The sequence below is a fragment of the Chiloscyllium plagiosum genome, unplaced genomic scaffold (assembly GCF_037043375.1).
Source record: "Chiloscyllium plagiosum isolate Xiang-an unplaced genomic scaffold, Cpla_swu_hap1 HiC_scaffold_10, whole genome shotgun sequence".
In the NCBI taxonomy this organism is placed as follows: domain Eukaryota; kingdom Metazoa; phylum Chordata; class Chondrichthyes; order Orectolobiformes; family Hemiscylliidae; genus Chiloscyllium; species Chiloscyllium plagiosum.
The window spans coordinates 59,518,944-59,538,055 of NW_028270148.1; the positions used below are offsets into that span (position 1 = coordinate 59,518,944).

Genomic DNA, 19,112 nt, shown 5'->3' on the forward strand with positions numbered 1-19,112 from the left:
CACCCACACTCTTTGTTGACCTAGATTTCAAAGGTAATGGTAGAAGGGGGTATATGATAGTTGTCAGGGTATAGAGGCTGGCTAAATATGTTTCTGCTGCAGCTGATGGCCTACAGTACCTCATGGATGTCCAGTTTAGTATTGCTCGATCTATTCAAAATCAATCCCATTTAGCATAGTGGTGGTACCACACAACACAATTAGACTTCCCTCAGTTTAAAGAGAGGACCTCATTTCCAGAAGAACTATGCAACAGTCACGCCTATCACTGCCAGGCACTTAATACATCAGGTAGATTGTTGAGGAGGTGGTAAAACGACTGTCCTATAGGTTCCCTTACCACATGCCACAGATCCAGTTATCCAGTGAAGTCCTTTATGACTCACCTAGCACAGTCGAGAGTGATATGCCAAAGACACACTTGTTGATGGACAATGAAGTTCCCACCCAGAGTGCCTTCTGTGTCTTTACCACCTTCAGTGCTTCTTCCAATTGGAGGTCAGCAGGGAGCAGCACCAATTATAGAACATAGAACATAGAAGAATACAGCGCAGTACAGGCCCTTTGGCCCTCGATGTTGCGACGATCCAAGCCCACCTAACCTACACTAGCCCACTATCATCCATATGCCTATCCAATGCACGTTTAAATGCCCATAATGAAGGAGAGTCCACCACTGCTACTGGCAGGGCATTCCATGAACTCACGACTCGCTGAGTAAAGAATCTACCCCTAACATCTGTCCTATACCTACCCCCCCCTTAATTTAAAGCTATGCCCCCTTGTAATAGCTGACTCCATACGTGGAAAAAGATTCTCACTGTCGACCCTATCTAAACCCCTAATCATCTTGTACACCTCTATCAAGTCACCCCTAAACCTTCTTTTCTCCAATGAAAACAGCCCCAAGTGCCTCAGCCTTTCCTCATACGATCTTCCTACCATACCAGGCAACATCCTGGTAAACCTCCCCTGCACCCGTTCCAGTGCCTCCACATCCTTCCTATAGTATGGGGACCAAAACTGCACACAATACTCCAGATGCGGCCGCACCAGAGTCTTATACAACTGCAACATGACCTCAGTACTCCGGAACTCAATTCCTCTACCAATAAAAGCCAGTACGCCATATGCCTTCTTCACCGCACTATTTACCTGGGTGGCAACTTTCAAAGATTTGTGTACATGGACACCAAGATCTTTCTGCTCATCCACACTACCAAGTATCCGACCGTTAGCCCAGTACCCCATCTTTTTATTACTCTTACCAAAATGAATCACCTCACACTTAGCTACATTGAACTCCATTATCAGCCAAGGTGGGACAGTAGGTGGTAGTCAGCAGGAAGTTGTATTTGCTGTTGTCATGTACAGAGTTTAGGTGAATGCCAAATGATGCCAAATGCCAAATTTCATTTCTTTCCTTAGACTACGTAACCATTTCACATGACTGAGTAAGCTGCTAGGTCATTTCAGAGCACAGTTAAGAGTCACATTAGCCAAACCAGATAAGCTCAGCAGATGCCTTCCCTAAAGGACATGAGTGAATGCGTTTTTGCAACAATCAGTGATTTCATGTTCACTATTAGACTAGCTTTTAATTGCAGATCTTATAAATTGAAATTAAATTTCAGCAGCTGCCATTTGAACGTGTGCCTCCAGAACATCAGCCTGTGCTCTGCATTACTCATCCAATGACAATACCATTGTACCACTGCTTCCTCCTAACATTGTAACATTATACAAGCCACATCATGCTTCTGTGTTAAAATCATATTCCAGCAGCGTTGACACGGTTGGACCACAGCCTTTTGGCCTGATATTAGCCCTTCACCTATTCACAGTAGGAGACTCGGATGACTTCAAAGTCAATGAATACAGAAGGTCATCAGATATGAGTGGAGCTGCCTCTGGCAGTCAGCTGGATTTAACCTTTCTCCTGTACTATTCCTATCCAGCAGGAGAAACAAGGATTTAAAATCCACTCTCTAGGCACCACTGCTTTTCCCTTTTGTATTTACAAAAGGGCATAAGCCAACCTTCACAGAGAAATGCTGTTCCCTAGAGGACAGCAACTGTACTTTCAATAATAAATCATTTGGAGCTTCATACTCTGCAAACTCTCTTTTCTTTGGTTCTATTAATTTTCCTTCGCTTGAGCCCTGCTAAAAACCAATTTGAATTGTATCATCTTATTTCACCAGCATTTCATTTTCATAGTCATCTCACTGTTTTGCCAATGATTACTAGGAACAAATGAACACCATATATCTCTATACAATATCAAATAGCAAAGTACAACTGCTAAATATTGTATGTATATATGCACACACGTATACAATTATTAATCAAAAGGGAGATCTATGAGTATATAATTCTCAAAGGACATTCTGCTGGTCATTTTAAAAAAAAAACCCTAGATGCATAACATTACATTTATTGGCTAGGTCAGAAAAATGTATTTAATTAAGCTCAGACATTGCAATACATGACCTTAATCTTGGGGATGCAAGGGTGTTGATTCAGCACTAGAGCATGAACAATTATACTTGATACTGCTTCTTCATCATAAAGCGATTCTTCACAAGAACCAGCAACCACAACGATATCCATAAGAGTCAATGACCAATAAATATTCCATATATATTCTTCAGAATTTTTGAGGGTCACTGTTTGATTTTGGTAGCTACGTTTTAGATTTCAAATGTATCTTTTTCATTTGGACTACCTTCTTTATTGGGTGATGAAATCTCATAGCAAAATTACCTTCTGGATTTGTATTGCCGTGTGAGGTATTTGGACTCACATAGTTGCAGCATTTGAAGAATCCATCGATATCCTCAGTAGTCATCACCTCTTCATTGAACATGACAAGGAGCTTTAATTTCCTGGACAGAGTATTTAACTTGGCATAAGAAACAACAAGCATAGATTAGCAACAAAATATTTTTCTTTTAAAATAATTGGCATACGTTTGGACACACAAAAAGCCATTAATAAACATACAGCTTCTGAAGACTATTGATATCTCAATTGATGCATTTTCATTGCATATACACAAAGCTAGAAGATTTTATTTTATTTTGGGTTCACTCAAATTTTGATACATCAACACTGGGTGACACTGGGGATTTGTTTTTTTATTATGTCTAGGATATCTAAGCCTGACTGGAGACATCATTTCCTCCCTCACTTAGAAATGAACTTCTCACTGCAGTGGGACCAGCCAGAATAACTTTAATTGCTGCAATCACACGATCTCTCTCTCTCTCTCTCTCTCCCTCTCTTGCTGCTCCTCCAATCCAGGATTCTGACTGCTGAGGAGCAGCAAGAGAGAAAGAGGAGAAGACACTAATTGGAAGAGCTGGAGCAATAAGCATGGGAGAAACAGAAGCATGGAGGAACAACTCCTTACTGATTCCATCTCTTCGTGTGCAGAGGATGAAGATACTCTGGTTGGTTGTCTCTTTGGTTAATTTATCAGGGTTGCTTGAGAGTTTTCTGAGGGGAATCATTCCTGAGTGGTATTATGAAGACCTCATATTGAATATTATTTGTGAAATTTAATTTTGAAGGATTTTGGACAAACATTGACTTATGTCAAGTTTGTGGAGATAGAGTTTTTATTTAATGTCAATGAATGGATGAGTTGGAATTCATTTAGACAAAAGACGTTTCCTGAAAAATAACTGGCTTCAGTTAATTGTTAACCTTTTTGTGAGAGGTCACGAAACTTGATTTTAAGGCGGCTATGTTTGAACGGTGTTTTGTAGACAATTGAAAATGTTGGTTTTCAGCCATGGAAAGCTTGCTGAAGAATAGGTTTCTCAACTTATCTCTACTGTTTCTGAAGCACCCTAGTTGTAAATTCAGACTTTAAGAGTGACTGGCAGACTTCTTGATACTGTATTTTCTAATCTACTAAGATGCTGGAGACAATTGCCTTCTCTAATGACCTGTGTACATGTGCCAGAACGTTTAACCAACAGCCGTGTGAACACTCCATATCTTATCCTTTTGTTTTCTTCAGGAACATACCATTATTCTCCAAAAGTGATTTTTTTTTCCTGCAAGTTCATCTCTGAAGAGAGAAATCTGCTTTATTTCCCATTATCTGGTATGTGTTTTAGATTATTGAGAGTAATAAGATTTATATTTTCATATTACAAACTGTCTGTGTTAACTAATTCTGCATCTTCATTGAATGAGTTTGGTTTCATAATAAATTACTAAATTTGTGCTTATTAAAGAAATTGAATTGATGAGTACTTTTATTCTACTTCTAGTATAGAGTATTCCTCCCACCATGATCATAACAGTGGTTTGAGCACTACTGTATACATATATATAGAAACAACAAACACTTAAATTTGAAAATACAGACAAGACTTGACACAACCTGAAAAAGACAACCACAAACCAATGGTGTGACTACAATCCTGGAAAAGAATGGTAAAGAAGACTGACCAAAACAAATAAGAGAAAAAGAAAAAGAAAGAAATAGGTGTATGTCAACAGTATAGACAATTAAGCTATTTTTATTAACAGGTTGTGAATTGTAATTACCTATAAACAAATTTTAAAGGTCTTTCGAAATGAAAAGTACTAATCAACATACAAAAGTAGATGTTTTCTAAACAACCTGTTCAGAGGTGTTATTACACATTTTGGAGCAGTTGGGGCCTGAACCCAGGCTTCCTGGCTGAGAGGTAGGAAGGCTACCAATCCACTACAAGACCTCCTCAATGCCTAAAGATTCCTCAACCTCCAAAAGTACAGTCCAAAGACATGCAGGTTAAGTGGATTGGCCAGGCTAAATTATCCAGTGTTTAGGGATGTGAAGGCTGGGTGGATTAGCCATGGTAAAGTTGGGGTTATGGGAATAGGGTGGGGAGCTGGGTCTGTGTGGGATGTTATGCAAAGGGTCAGTACTGACTCAATAACCTTTTTCCACACTGCAGGATTCTATGATTCAATATAAAGGAAAAGTTAGTGAGGACATGAAAAGTAGCAAGAAAAAAAAGAGTCCCAATTTAAATCTGTTGTGCTGGTACGAACAGTGTACATTGTGGGGTTAACAATGGGTATGAGATTTACAACATTATCACTGAAAGTTGGCCAACATTTTACTAGAGAACTTTTTTCACTTTAAAACAGACACCCTTCTCACTTTAGTGCGTCCCTAATTCCAATGACAAAGGTATACTTAATTTATGGAAATCAAATCACACACCAGGTTAATAGAGAAATGCTGATTCCTGGAATTGCAGTAACTCCTGGTAGCAATTAATACTGTGTCAAATTATGGCCCAGGTATATTGTTTCTTTTCCAAGTTTCTCTGTTGGACTTTCCAGGAGGAGATTAGATCTTTACTGTTTTCTATTTCATTCCTGCTTGTTGTGGCTAGGCAGCCCATTTATATATGGCCCAGGAATAAACATGCCTCAAGATTGATACTACAAGGATCAACCAAACTGCCACATAAAAATGCCTTTCCTGATCAATGGAAGCTGAAGGGTAATAAAGCAAGATATAACGGGGAGCAGATTGCAAGAGTGATTGGAGAAACTGAATGACAACTGGGTAGACAGTCACATGTGAAATTGCTGAAATCAATTTTCTGATCAGATGACTGCATTATCTCAGGAAAATAAAATACTTGTGGGTGAGAAGCAATTGTCCATCCTGTGTTATGATTTAACTGAGAAGAGTGTACCAATAATTGGATCCACTGTTCCATAAGCCACTTTCTGAAGTTCCAGAATTAAACCACTATGATGTTCAATTTAACTGACTGACCATCTACAACATGAGAGAACCTAACCATCTCCCTTTGAATTCAATGTCACTGCCATTGCTGGACTTCTCCCATATTCTCAGAGTTAAAATGAACCAAAACATCTAAATAGTGAACACAACTGATATATCCAACTGAACCATCTACAACTGCATCGGTCTCCCTACAAATATGAAATTATTTGTCTTTCCAACTCAATTAATTTGGCCATTGAGTCATATTTACTGGCAGAAGTATTCCAGCGGGGGTCACCAGATATGGTTCACATTGAATGGTGTTCACCTACCAACCCTTTCTCACTCAGGTCACATCAGTATTGCTTTTGAGAATTCCTTTTTCAATAGGTCAACCAAACATTTGGTTCATGATCTGGTTTCCTGAGGTAAAACTCTGTTCTTTCATATGCCTGAGCTATTCATAGCGTTTTTAGGACTCAGTCCTTTGTAACTTGCTTATACATCATTTACCCTGGATCTACAAAATTGTATTTTTTGTCTTACTGCCAGAGGTGAAATGGTCATTTCATAAAGAGCTTTACTAGCTTCCCATCACACAAATTCAGTATTCCTCTTTCTATCTCTGTCTTCTTTACCCTTTTGTTTGCATCTAAGTGCTGACTGCCTCCAGCTTCCAACCCTCCAGTTTCTAGTTCTCCTTCCTTGCCATTGGAATTAAATTCCTTGCCATTGGCGTTGTTTCCAGGTAAAGTGGAACCAAATTGTATGGATCAGTATTTTTTAAATTATCCAAGAAAATTACAGTTAATTCTTTCATACTTGAAGCAGACTCTTAAAAGTCCTTTTCAAACATTCTTAATAACAATGACAGATTTCACAGATTGTTTTTTTAAAATGCGCCTTATTTATCATAGTGCTTCTGAATCAAAAGTTCTTACACTTGCCTCTGGGGATCAGTCAATGAACATGTTTACAAGAGACTGACAAAACGTTAAAAGTAAAAGGACAGAAAATTATTACATAGAAAAAAGCAAAACCTGCATCAGTCTATATAAGATCTATTTGAAATGGTCTCAAGAATATCATGAAGAAAAAAAAATCAACTTGTCTTTATTCTTTCCTGGGGCAAGGGTTTTGCTGGCAATGTAAGCCTTTGTATGGCAACTGTTCTCCCAGGGCTGTAAGAAACTACAGAAAGTTGTGTGCACATCCCAGACCATCACGGAAGTAAACCTCTCATCCACGAACTCCATTTACACTTCTTGTTGCCACAGAAACGCTGCCAACATCATCAAAAACCCTTCCCAACCTGGTAATACTCTTTTCCAACCTTGTCCATCAGGTAGAAGATACAGAAGCTTGAACACATGCACCAATAGGTTCAAGAACAGCTTCTTCCTTGCCGTTATTAGACTGCCGAATGAACTCTCTAACTTCAAGAAATGTTGATCTTGTTTGGTGCACCTCCAGTGCAGCTGTGACCTTGTATGTCTTCCTGATGAAGGGCTCCGGCCCGAAACATCGATTTTCCCGCTCCTCGGATGCTGCCTGACCTGCTGTGCTTTTCCAGCAACACACTCTCAACTCTGATCTCCAGCATCTGCAGACTTCACTGTCTACTTGTATGCCTCAGTCTCTCTAAGCACCCTGTGATCTGTATGTCCTTGTTTGTTATGATGTGCCTGTACTGCTCACAACAAAGTTTCTTACTGTACTTAGGTACATGTGACTACAATAAATCAAATGAAATCAAAGAGCGCTAGAATACAAGAGCAGAGGTGTATTATGAGGCTGCATAAGGCTCTGGTCAGACCGCATTTGGAATATTGCGAGCAACTTTGATTCCCTTATCCAAGGAAGGATGTGCTCGCTTTGGAAGAGGTCCAGGGGAGGTTTACAAGAATGATCCAGGCTTGTCACAAGGTGTTGTCAAATGAGAAGCAGCTGCAGACTGGATCTGTATTCACTAGAGTTCAGAAGGATAAAGAGGGAATCTCACCGAAATGTACAGAATATTGAGAGGCCTGGATAGAATGGACATGGAGAAGATGTTTACACCAATTAGAGAAACTAGGATCTGATGATAAAGCCTCCAAGTGAAGGAATGACCCTTTCAAACTGAAATGAGGAGTAATTTCTTCAGCCAGAGTGTGGTGAATCCATGGAACTCATTGCCGCTGAAGGCTGTTGAGGCCAAGTCATTGAGTATCTTTAAGTAGATAGGTTCTTGACTAATAAGGACAATAGACAATAGGTGCAGGAGTAGGCCATTTCGCACTTCAAGCCAGCACCACCATTCATTATGATCATGGCTGATCATCCTCAATCAGTATCCTGTTTCTGCCTTATCCCCATAACCCTTGATTCCACTATCCTTAAGAGCTCTATCCAACTCTTTCTTGAAAGTATTCAGAGACTTGGCCTCCACAGCTTTCTGGGGCAGAACATTCCATACACCCACCACTCTCTGGGTGAAGAAGTTTCTCCTCAACTCTGTTCTAAGTGGCCTACCCCTTATTTTTAAACTATGTTTTCTGGTTCGGGACTCACCCATCAGCGAAAAAATGCTTCCTGCCTCCAGAGTGTCCAATCCTTTAATAATCTTATACGTCTCAATCAGATCCCCTCTCAGCCTTCTAAACTCAAGCGTTTACAAACCCAGTCGCTCTAATCTTTCAGTGTAAGATAGTCTCGCCATTCCAGGAATTGACCTCGTGAATCTACACTGCACTCCCTCAATAGCCAGAATGTCTTTCCTCAAATTTGGGGACCAAAACTGTGCACAATATTTCAGGTGCAGTCTCACTAGGGCCCTGTACAGCTGCAGAAGGACCTCTTTGCAACTATACTCAATTCCTCTTGTTATGAAGGCCAGCATGCTATTAGCTTTCTTCACAGCCTGCTGTACCTGCATGCTTGCTTTCATTGACTGATGTACAAGAACACTTAGATCTCATTTTACTGCCCCTTTACCTAACTTGACTCCATTTAGGTAGTACTCTGCCTTCCTGTTCTTGCCACCAAAGTGGATAACCACACATTTATCCACATTAAACTGCATCTGCCATGCATCCGTCCACTCACCTAGCCTGTCCAGGTTAGGTATTCTCCTAACATACTCCTCACAATTCACCCTGCAACTCAGCTTTGTGTCATCAGCAAATTTGCTAATATTACTTTTAATACCTTCATCTATATCATTAATGTACATTGTAAAAAGCTGCGGTCCCAGCCCTGATCCCTGCGGCACACCACTGGTCACTGCCTGCCATTCCGAAAGGGAGCCGTTTATCGCTACTCTTTGTTTCCTGTCAGCCAACCAATTTTTAATCCATGTCAGTATTTTGCCCCTAATACCATGTGCCCTAATTTTGCTCACTAACCTCCTTTGTGGAACTTTATCAAAGGCTTTCTGAAAGTCCAGGTACACTACAGCCACTGGATCTCCCTTATCCATCTTCAGAGTTACATCCTCAAAAAATTCCAGAAGATTAGTCAAGCATGATTTCTCCTTCATAAATCCATGCTGACTCTGACCTATCCTGTTACTGCTATCCAGATGTGTCGTAATTTCGTCCTTTATAATTGACTCCAGCATTTTTCCCACCACTGTGGTCAGACTAACTGGTCTATAATTCTCTGTTTTCTCGCTCCCTCCTTTCTTAAAAAGTGGGACAACATTAGCCACGCTCCAATCTGCAGGAACTAATCCTGAATCTATAGAACATTGGAAAATAATCACCAATTCATCCACAATTTCTAGAGCTACCTCCTTCAGTACCCTGGGATGTAGACCATCAGGTCCAGGGGACTTATCAGCCTTCAGACCTAACAGTCTCTCCAACACCAATTCCTGGCAAATAGAAATTCCCTTCAGTTCAGGTCCTTCAGCCACTATTACATCTGGGAGATTGCTCGTGTCTTCTCCAGTGAAGACAGATCTAAAGTAACAATTCAACTCTTCTGCCATTTCTTTGTTCCCCGTAATAAATTCACCCGTTTCTGTCTTCAAGGGCCCAATTTTAGTCTTAACCATTTTTTTTCTTTTCACATACCTAAAAAACCTTTTACTATCCTCCTTTATATTTTTGACCAGTTTACCTTCGTTACTTATTTTTTCTTTGCATATTTCCTTTTTAGTAATCCTCTGTTGTTCTTTAAAAGCTTCCCAGTCCTCTGATTTCCCACTCATCTTTGCTATGTCATACTTTTTCCCTTTTGTCTTTATATGGTCCTTAACTTCCCTCGTCAGCCACGGCCACCCCTGCCTCCCCTTAGGATCTTTCTTCCTTTTTGGAATGAACTGATCCTGCACCTTCTGCATTATACCCATAAATACCTGCCATTGTTGTTCCACTGCCATCCCTGCTAGGGTATTGCACCATTGAACTTTGGCGAGCTCCTCCCTCATAGCTCCATAGTTCCCCTTATTCAACTGAAATATTGTGACTTCCAATTCTACCCTCTCTCTTTCAAACTGTGGATTAAAGCTTATTGTATTGTGGTCACTACCTCCTAATGGCTCCTTTACTTCGAGGTCCCTGAGATCAGTAAGGCGATCAGTGTTACAGAGCGAAGGCAGGAGAATGGAACTGAGGGACTTGCTTAGCCATTTCAAGGGGCAATTAAGAGTCAACCACCTTGCTGTGAGTCTGGAATCACACGTAGGCCAGACCAGTTAAAGATTAAAGTTTTCCTCCTCTAAAGGACATTAGTGAACCAGATGAGTCTCTACAACAATCCATGAGGGTGTGTGGTCATCCATTACAGATGTAGCTTCATGTTCCGCATTCATTAAATGAATTCACATTCCACCAGCTGTCATAGTGGGATTTGAACCCATTCCCTGGAGCACTAATCTGTGTCTCTGAATTACCAGACCAGTAAAATTATCACTACACTACTGTCTCCATGACAATGACCCCACAAAATTTCAAACCTCAGTGTAGTGTCATCTTTACCTCCATAATAAAACTCTTTGTTCAGCTGGCTTGCCTGCTTGTCCACAAAATCGGTGCATTTGCTCAATACTATTCTCTTCAATTAATGTCTCTCCTAAAGATCTCTTAAGCAAGCTGCTAACTCAGGTCATTCCGTCATGGGTTCCTTAAAGTTACATGTTTAATGCATTTGTAAGAGGTTTTCATTTCTGACAGCCTTTTCCTTCCCATATTTTCTAAGCAGTTCAGGATTTCTCCCTTTCTGCTCTGACTGCTTTGTGGATTCCTAAACAAACACCTTTCCTCTCCAAATGAACTGGGACCTTTTCTCTGTCTCTCTCTGGGTCGTAAACTTCAATTCAGCAAACACTTTAGCAATTAGTTCCCTGGTGAGCTTGCTAGTCATTTTGTTAAAATCACATAAAGTATTGGAAATGCTGACATAAGCTTATTGTTTAAAATTACTTTCTAGCCTTTTCTACAAAAAGATAAGACCTTCACAGAACTGAAAACTGAAATCCATATTTCCTCCACTTTAGAGCCTAAGTTTCCAAATAAAATATTGTGAGTCTTCACCACAAATTGTGACCCAATATTTTGAAAAAGCAATCTCCAGTTCTAAATTCTAATTAAATAAGCACGTAAACTATTCCAATCAGTGCTCCAAATTAATATCTTTATATTCAGTAAATGTTTTGGGGAGAGATTCATGTTGCCTGACAAGATGAATGGCTGTGCCCCTTACGTATTTCTTAAGATAATCAATTTACCTGCCTCACCAATTAACATGAGGGTATAAAACATCAAACAAATCAAAACCCTATAGTTTTCCATCATCACATTCATCATCCGAACAAGTGTGGGGAGACTTCTGCTTATTCTGAACTATTTCTCACTGCCACAGGAAGGCAGCCAACATAATCTCCCACCCCAGTTGTAATCTCTTCCAACCACTTCTATTAGGCAGGAGATACAAAAGCTTAAACACACGTACCAACAGATTCAAGAACAACTTCATCCCCGCTGTTATCAGACCTCTGAATGGGCCTCTCAAATTTTGTGTGCTGTTGAGTTTGCTCTTTATGTAACTTCTCTGCAGCTGTAACATTGTATTCTTCATTGTATTACGTTGCATGGTATGATCTGCCTCAACGCAAAACACAACTTTTCACTGTATCTAGGTACATGTGCCAATAATAAATCAAATCAAATCAAATCACATAACTTGACTGGACAAATGCAACATGTTTAGTTTTTAATTTTCAGCATTCAGCCTTCTGCTAACCTTTCTCATGAAAACAGTAGCATGTTGGCCCACTAAAATTAAAACTGGTTTCTGAGCTTTCAAAAATATCTGTGTCTACACCTTTTCCACCTTACTCAGCAGAGCTTGATTTCTACTCATCATTGATCCATCTCTCATTCCAGTTTCTCCAGAAGGTTCCAAAATGGTGCTTGTTACTTATAATCTCATAAGTTAATTCATTATCACTTACTATAACAGAGGCTTCCCTGATTTGACAGACTTTAGGGTCTTCCAAGTTAGTCCTTAAGCAGAGACGGCAGTAAAATCTTCCAACCTCTGAGCAATGTGAGCAATGATAAGAACTGTGGGAGAATGTGGTGAAAAATGGGAATATGAGATTCTACACAACGAGAAGATTAAAGGCCCATGGGATTTCTCAAGCAATCACCTCCACTCTCCATTCACAGACTTCAGCATCAGTGAAGAACCAGCCTCATCACTTCATCATGGCCGATTTCAGACTGTCTGCATTTTGAAGCTCAGCAACACCTTCCATTGCAATGCATCTGCCATGTCTCTGTGTGCAGGAACACAAATCCATCTTATCCATCTACACAGAACACATTTGAACTTTCTTAGCTGGTTTTCTTTGAATTCACTCACTTTGCATTTACTTGGATACTCACAGTATCTCTGCCTTATGTTGTTTTTTAACACACTATCACTTCAGAACTTGCAGGCTCACAGCATTTTGGCCTTGCCTTGCCTTTTAGTGCAGACAGAGAGGTAGGCAGCTTATCATGTTTGCTAGCACCGAAAGGTCCAGGGAGTGGACATGTTGCTGTGTGGTGCCAATCCATATCAATGTCACACCTACAGCATTTGCTAGCAGCTTTCATTACAAACACACTGCAAACGCTTCAATCAAATGGCCATATCTGACAGTCTAAGGCAGGGTAGCTATCTAAGTAGTCAGTCAGACATGCTGACACACTTAGAGGAGAAAGTGAGGACTGCAGATGCTGGAGATCAGAGCTGAAAATGTGTTGCTGGCAAAGCGCAGCAGGTCAGGCAGCATCCAAGGAGCAGGAGAATCAACGTTTCGGGCATGAGCCCGAAGAAGGGCTCATGCCCGAAACATCGATTCTCCTGCTCCTTGGATTCTGCCTGACCTGCTGCGCTTTGCCAGCAACACATTTTCAGCTGCTGACACACTTAGTCAATGGAATCAGCTGATCTCAGTCCAGGGTGTTGGCCACAGTCAGTTAAGTGTTTGGGCTGGCCATGTTCCAGGGATCCAAGTCTGTACAGTCCAGGGATTAGGCCATGGTCAGTCTTTTGGACCAAGTCAGACCAGACTAGAGTTTACAGGTAAGGCAGTCCACGAGCAGTAGAGACATCAGTCAGGACTGCCCTCATTAATCAGTCTGGGGAGTGAGTCACGGTCAGTCGTGGAGGTTTGTACAGTAGACTTCAAAAGGATTTGTCGGGGGCCATTTTCCCAGTTGCATTGAGGAAAGCCATGTGGGGATTAGACCATCACACAGAGATGCATTGGTGATAAAGATGGGTTAGGGAGATAACTGCAATTGTAAGGATGGGATCTGAGATAAGACAAGAGAGCAAGGGATACTCTGGATGGGGGCAACTTTCTCAAGTCACCACCAATGGGACAATGGATAGTAACAATGGACACAGCCCTGGGGAGCAGGGCCTGCTAAATGAGTTAAAGATAGCTAAATAAAAAGACTGGATGGGACTATCGGAGCCTGAAAGCTAACTGGGTTGAGAGGGGCAGTGACACAAAAGTGTCATGTGGAGGATTGTTGGAGAATCTTGACTTTTAGACAGAGCCTGATAATCACTCCCATGAGTGCAGTTTGGATATTGTTCAGTCTTCCACGAAATCTCAGCTGTACAATAAGGACAAAAAATGGCTGCCAACACACTCTGAGTGAGCAGAGTAAATTTGTTTTGTTTTCTCAGTGGGAATGAGGTACAATTCTGGGTGATATGAGGCCTTTCAAGGGACTTTTCTGTTAATCAGGCATTCCCATAGATTCAGTAACAACACACATCTGGCATGAAGTGTACCTGCACGTGCGGCTCATGCATTCACCAGTAATTCACATTACACATTTTGGTCACAAGCGATCACAACAATGTCATTCATCATGGTAAATTAAACCAATCAAATTTTGTGAAGCAGAAGTCATGGGAGGCAAATTTAAAAATGCCATCTGCAATTCTTCAATTTATAAACACATTTCGAAAGATCTCTGAGCCCCACAGATTGCGGAGCTGCTTTCTTCTCAAAGAGAAATGTAGCTACATGAGAACATGGGCCATATGTCAAATGTTGCGCTTTGTGCATGATAGGCAGGATGGGGGCAAAGAAGCAGTATTGTGACCACAAACGCAAGATCCAAATGTATTTGTGCAGCAAAGTCTGTCATTCATACATCTGCATGAAGTGTCCACGGAGAAGTATTTCATGGCAATCCTTCTAGGAGGCCTCCATGAATTACCATATCACGGCTTGTGTTATAGCCCCATTTGTGCTTGATGTGATATCATTGAGAAGGTGATATGTTTCTGAAATTCCCCACATAATGAGCTTGACACATCCTAGATTTCTCCAGCAACAGCAGATACTATTATCACGGTTGCATTAATGTACATACAGAGTTAATGCATTAAAGAGAATCAAAGGAATCAGTAAGCTGAAAACGGGCAGATACCAAACAGTCTCAACATGAAGAAGCATGACAGAAGATCCCAACCAAGATGTGGTGGAGGTGTAGAAGACCAACAGTAGACTGACCTTGCTGTCATTTCTTCCAGGTCACCAAAGGTCAGTACAGGCATAGAGTGAAGATGCCCTAGAACACCATCAGAAAACTGCCATTTGCCTGCCTGCTGGCACCACTCTCTTCTTCACGTGCCAGACACCAGTAGCATTCTAGAACTTCAGGAGCGCCAAGGACAAAGATGACTGTAGTGGCCATTACCAAGGAAAATGTCCTAGGAAAGCTGAAAGGTCTGAAGGTGGATAAATCACCTGGACCAGACGGATGACACACATGGGTGGCACGGTGGCTCAGCGGTTAGCACTGCTGCCTCACAGCGCCAGAGACCCAGGTTCAATTCCCACCTTGGGCAACTGTCTGTGTGGAGTTTGCACATGCTCCCTGTGGGTTTCCTCCAGGTGCTCCGGTTTCCTCCCACAGTCCAAAGATGTACAAGTTAGGTGAATTGGCCGTGCTAAATTGGCCGTAGTGTTAGGTGTGGGGGAATGTGTCTGTGTGGGTTGTTCTTCGGAGGATCGGTGTGGACTTGTTGGGCCGAAGGATCTGTTTCCACACTGTTTCCATCTAATCTAAAAAAAGAGCTCTGAAAGTGATAGCTGAGGAAATTGTAGAAGCATTGGTGATGATCTTTCAGGAATCACTGGAGTCAGGAAGGGTCCCAGGGAAAGGAAAAATGGCGAATGTAACACCTTGGTTTAAAAAGTGAGTGAGACGTTATAGGCCAGTTAGCCTGGCCTCAATTGTTGATAAGATTTTAGAGTCTACTATTAAAGATGAGATTGCAGAGCACTTAGAAGTGCAAGACAAAATAGGGCTCGGTCGACATAGCTTCGTCAAGGCGAGGTAATGCCTGACAAATTATTTAGAATTCTTGAAGGAGCGAACAAGCAGATTAGACAAAGAACAATTTAACACAGGAACAGGCCCTTTGACTCTCCAAGCCTACACCAGCACATTTTGCCCTTCTACACTAAAACTGTCTTCACTTACAGGATCTGCATCCATCTATTCCCTTCCTGTTCATGTTTTCATCCAGGTGTTTCTCGAATGCTGCTACTATATCTGTTCCCACCGCCTCCTCTGGAAAGACATTTCAGACACTGACCACTGTTTGTGTGAGATACGTGCCTTGCACATCTCTTTTCAACTTCTACCCACATACCTTGAACCTGTGTCCCCTAGTAATTGACTCTCCGACCCTGGGAAAAAGTCTCTTACTTACCACTCTATCCATGCCATTTACAATCTTTTTAACTTCTATCAGGTCACCCTTCAACCTCCTGCATTCCAGTGAAAACAAACCCAGCCTATCCAATCTTTCTTCATAGCTAAAAGCCCCTATACCAGGCAACATCCTGGAAAACCTTTTCTGTACCGTCTCCAAAGTATCCACATCTTTCTGGTAGTGTGGTGACCTGAACTGTACGCAATATTCCAAGTGTGGCCTAACTAAAGTTCTACAAAGCTACAGCATAACTTGTCTATCCTTATATTCAATGCACTTGCCAATGAAGGCAAGCACACCATAGGCCTTTTTTGCTACCTTATCTACCTGCACTGCCACCTTCAGGGATATGTGGGTCTGCACACCCAGAGCCCTCTGCATATTAGTACTCCTAAGGGTTCTGCCATTCACTGTATAATTTCCAATTGTACGTGACCTTCCAGAATGCATCACCTCACATTTGTCCAGATTAAACTCCATCTGCCAGTGGGCAGGATCTATTTGGATTTCCATGAGGCCTTCGAGAAGATGCTGCAGAGAAGATTTCTAACTGGTGTCACGGATCGGCGCAACATTGAGGGCCGAAGGGCCTATACTGCGCTGTAATGTTCTATAAAACTATATTAAAAGATAAGAACCCATGGTGTTAAGGGCAAGTACTGGCATGGATAGAGAATTGGCTGACTGGTAGAAGGCAGAGGGTAGGGATAAAGGGATCTATTTCAGGATGGCAGCCAGTGACTAGTGGAGCTCCGCAGAGGTCAGTGTTGGGACTACTATTCAAGTTATACATTAACCATCTGGATGAAGGAACTGAGGGCATTATTGCTAAGCTTGCAGATGACACAAAGATAGATGGAAGGACAGGTAGTGTTGAGGAAGCAGAGGGGCTGCAGAAAGACATAGACAGGCTAGGAGAGAGGGCAAAGAAGTTGCACTTGGAGTACAATGTGGGAAAGTGTGAGGTTATGCACTTTTGGTAGGAAGAATAGAGGTGTAGAATATTTTCTACATGGGGAAAATCTCTGGAAATCTGAAGCACAAAGGGACTGAGGAGTCCCGGTTCATGATTCTCTTCAGGTTAAAATGAAGGTTCAGTTGTCAGTTAGGAAGGCAAATGCTACATTAGCATTCATTTTGAGAGGGTAGAATTCAAGAGCAGGGAGGTACTGTTGAGGATTTATAAACCTCTGGTCAGAACACATCTGGAATATTGTGAATGATTTTGGGCGAAGGAAGGATGTATTGGCCTTGGAGGAGTCCAGAGGAGGTCTATAAGAATGATTCTGGGGATGTACGGCTTGTCAAATGAAAAGAGATTGATGACTCTTGGTCTGTACTCAATGGAGTTGAGAAGGATGAGGAAGGATCAGATTGAAACTTACGGATACTTGGAGCCCTAGATAGAGTGGACATGGAGAATATTTCCAGTTGTAGGAGAGATTAGGACCCAAGGGAACCATCTCATAGTGAAAGGATGATCCTTAAGAACTGAGGTATTAGTTCAGCCAGAAAGTGGTACATCTATGGAATTCATTGCCACAGAGGGCTGTGGAGGTCAAGTTATTGAGTGTATTTAATACAGAGGTTAGGGGATTGGTAAGGGGATCAAAGTTTATGAGGAAAATGGAGTTGAGAAACAAATCATCCAGGATCGAAAGGTGGACCAGACTTGAGGGACCGAATGGCCTATTTCTGTTCCTGCACCTTTTGGTCTTACAGTCTTATGAGCACCTGGAGTGAGATTGAGCTCCCTCAACTTCTCTCACTTTATTGTTGATACTAGCAACAACAGTTAAGTGTGATGGAGCGCAGATCTGCATGCATTTCCAGTAGCCGTTGGTCATTCTGCGTGGCCAGGCCTACAATGTCACCTGCCAACCCAACCACGGAGACAGCAAGATGCATACATGTCAGAATGAGCACAGTACCGATAACGTCGGTGAACTCCACCAACCTTTGATCCACAACTTACCAAGGGTATTCAATAAGTCTGGTTACTGCTCCTGCATATACATATCACCTTCCCAGCTACCTTCCCCCCCAACCCCACCCTCACCTTCCTATTTATCTGTCAGCTCCCTTCTGCCCTGGCATTCCTGATGAAGGGCTTATGCTTGAAACGTCAACTCTCTTGCTCCTCAGATGCTGCCTGATCCGCTGTGCGTTTCCAGCACCACACTTTTCGACTACAGGACCTCTGTCTATCTGTGTATTTGCACATTGTTAAAGGATTAACAGTCCAGGGGTGTTTGCTGCCTGAGACTGAGCAGGTACCTGATCACCAGCATTCCTCCGTGTGTCAGAGTGACAGAGTGTTTCGCCCTCCATGAGCTGCAGAGACGTACCACTGATGTGCTCACCAGATTATGTGCCTACGTCTGATCTAGCTAAAGGATGAGACTTCTCCCTTAGTGTTGCAAGAGGAGCTGAGGAGTAGAGAGGTAGCTCTTTTCTGGGTGAGGCGTATGGGTACCAACTGGTGCTGCATAAGTCTATCGAGGAAGTGTGTTGCACAATAGGGATAGAAGCTTGGACAGGCTGTGAATACATTCACAGTGCTAGTAATACGACAGCAGCACAGCACAATGAAGCTTACTTGACTGTCAGGGCATGGATATGTCATCCACAAATCATGAGGTCTTGATCCTTTCATGTTCACTCAACTACTTCTCCTCATGGCATACAAAGGTCAGCCACCCTAATTCACATCTTTGCCATTTTGTCAACATTTAAGAGAAAGTTCCTCCTGTAATGAGACAAAAGGAGGGATAAAGTAAAATGAAAGCAGCTAGAAGAGCTGGTGTGGTTACAGTTAGTGAAGAAGGAGGAAAAGCAGGGAGGTATCCCAAGTGAATAAGTCATAAGTGTAAAGGCCAACATGGCTTTGTAGCTGAGGATGATGATTCTGGATTAGTGATGCTGGAAGAGCACAGCAGTTCAGGTAGCATCTGAGGAGCAGTAAAATCAACGTTTCGGGGAAAAGTCGTTCATCAGGAATACAGGCAGAGTGCCTGAAGGGTGGAGAGCTATCCAGAATCTGGTTTCCAGCATCTGCAGTCACTGTTTTTACCTAGCTGAGGAGGATGAGGTGAGTGTGAACCATTGAATGAAGATTGCTGCATGCAATATTGAG

The 19,112-nt window shown here is 41.9% G+C and overlaps 1 long non-coding RNA gene across 1 annotated transcript in view; it reads right to left on the reverse strand.

Moving 5' to 3' along the window:
• Nucleotides 1-2,795: 2,795 nt before the first annotated feature.
• The window catches only part of LOC148148965 (uncharacterized), a 37,355-nt gene continuing 21,038 nt past the window's right edge, over nucleotides 2,796-19,112 (reverse strand). The window contains exon 3 of the long non-coding RNA XR_015758295.1: nucleotides 2,796-2,905. This is a non-coding gene — a long non-coding RNA (uncharacterized LOC148148965). The remainder of the gene's footprint in view (nucleotides 2,906-19,112) is intronic.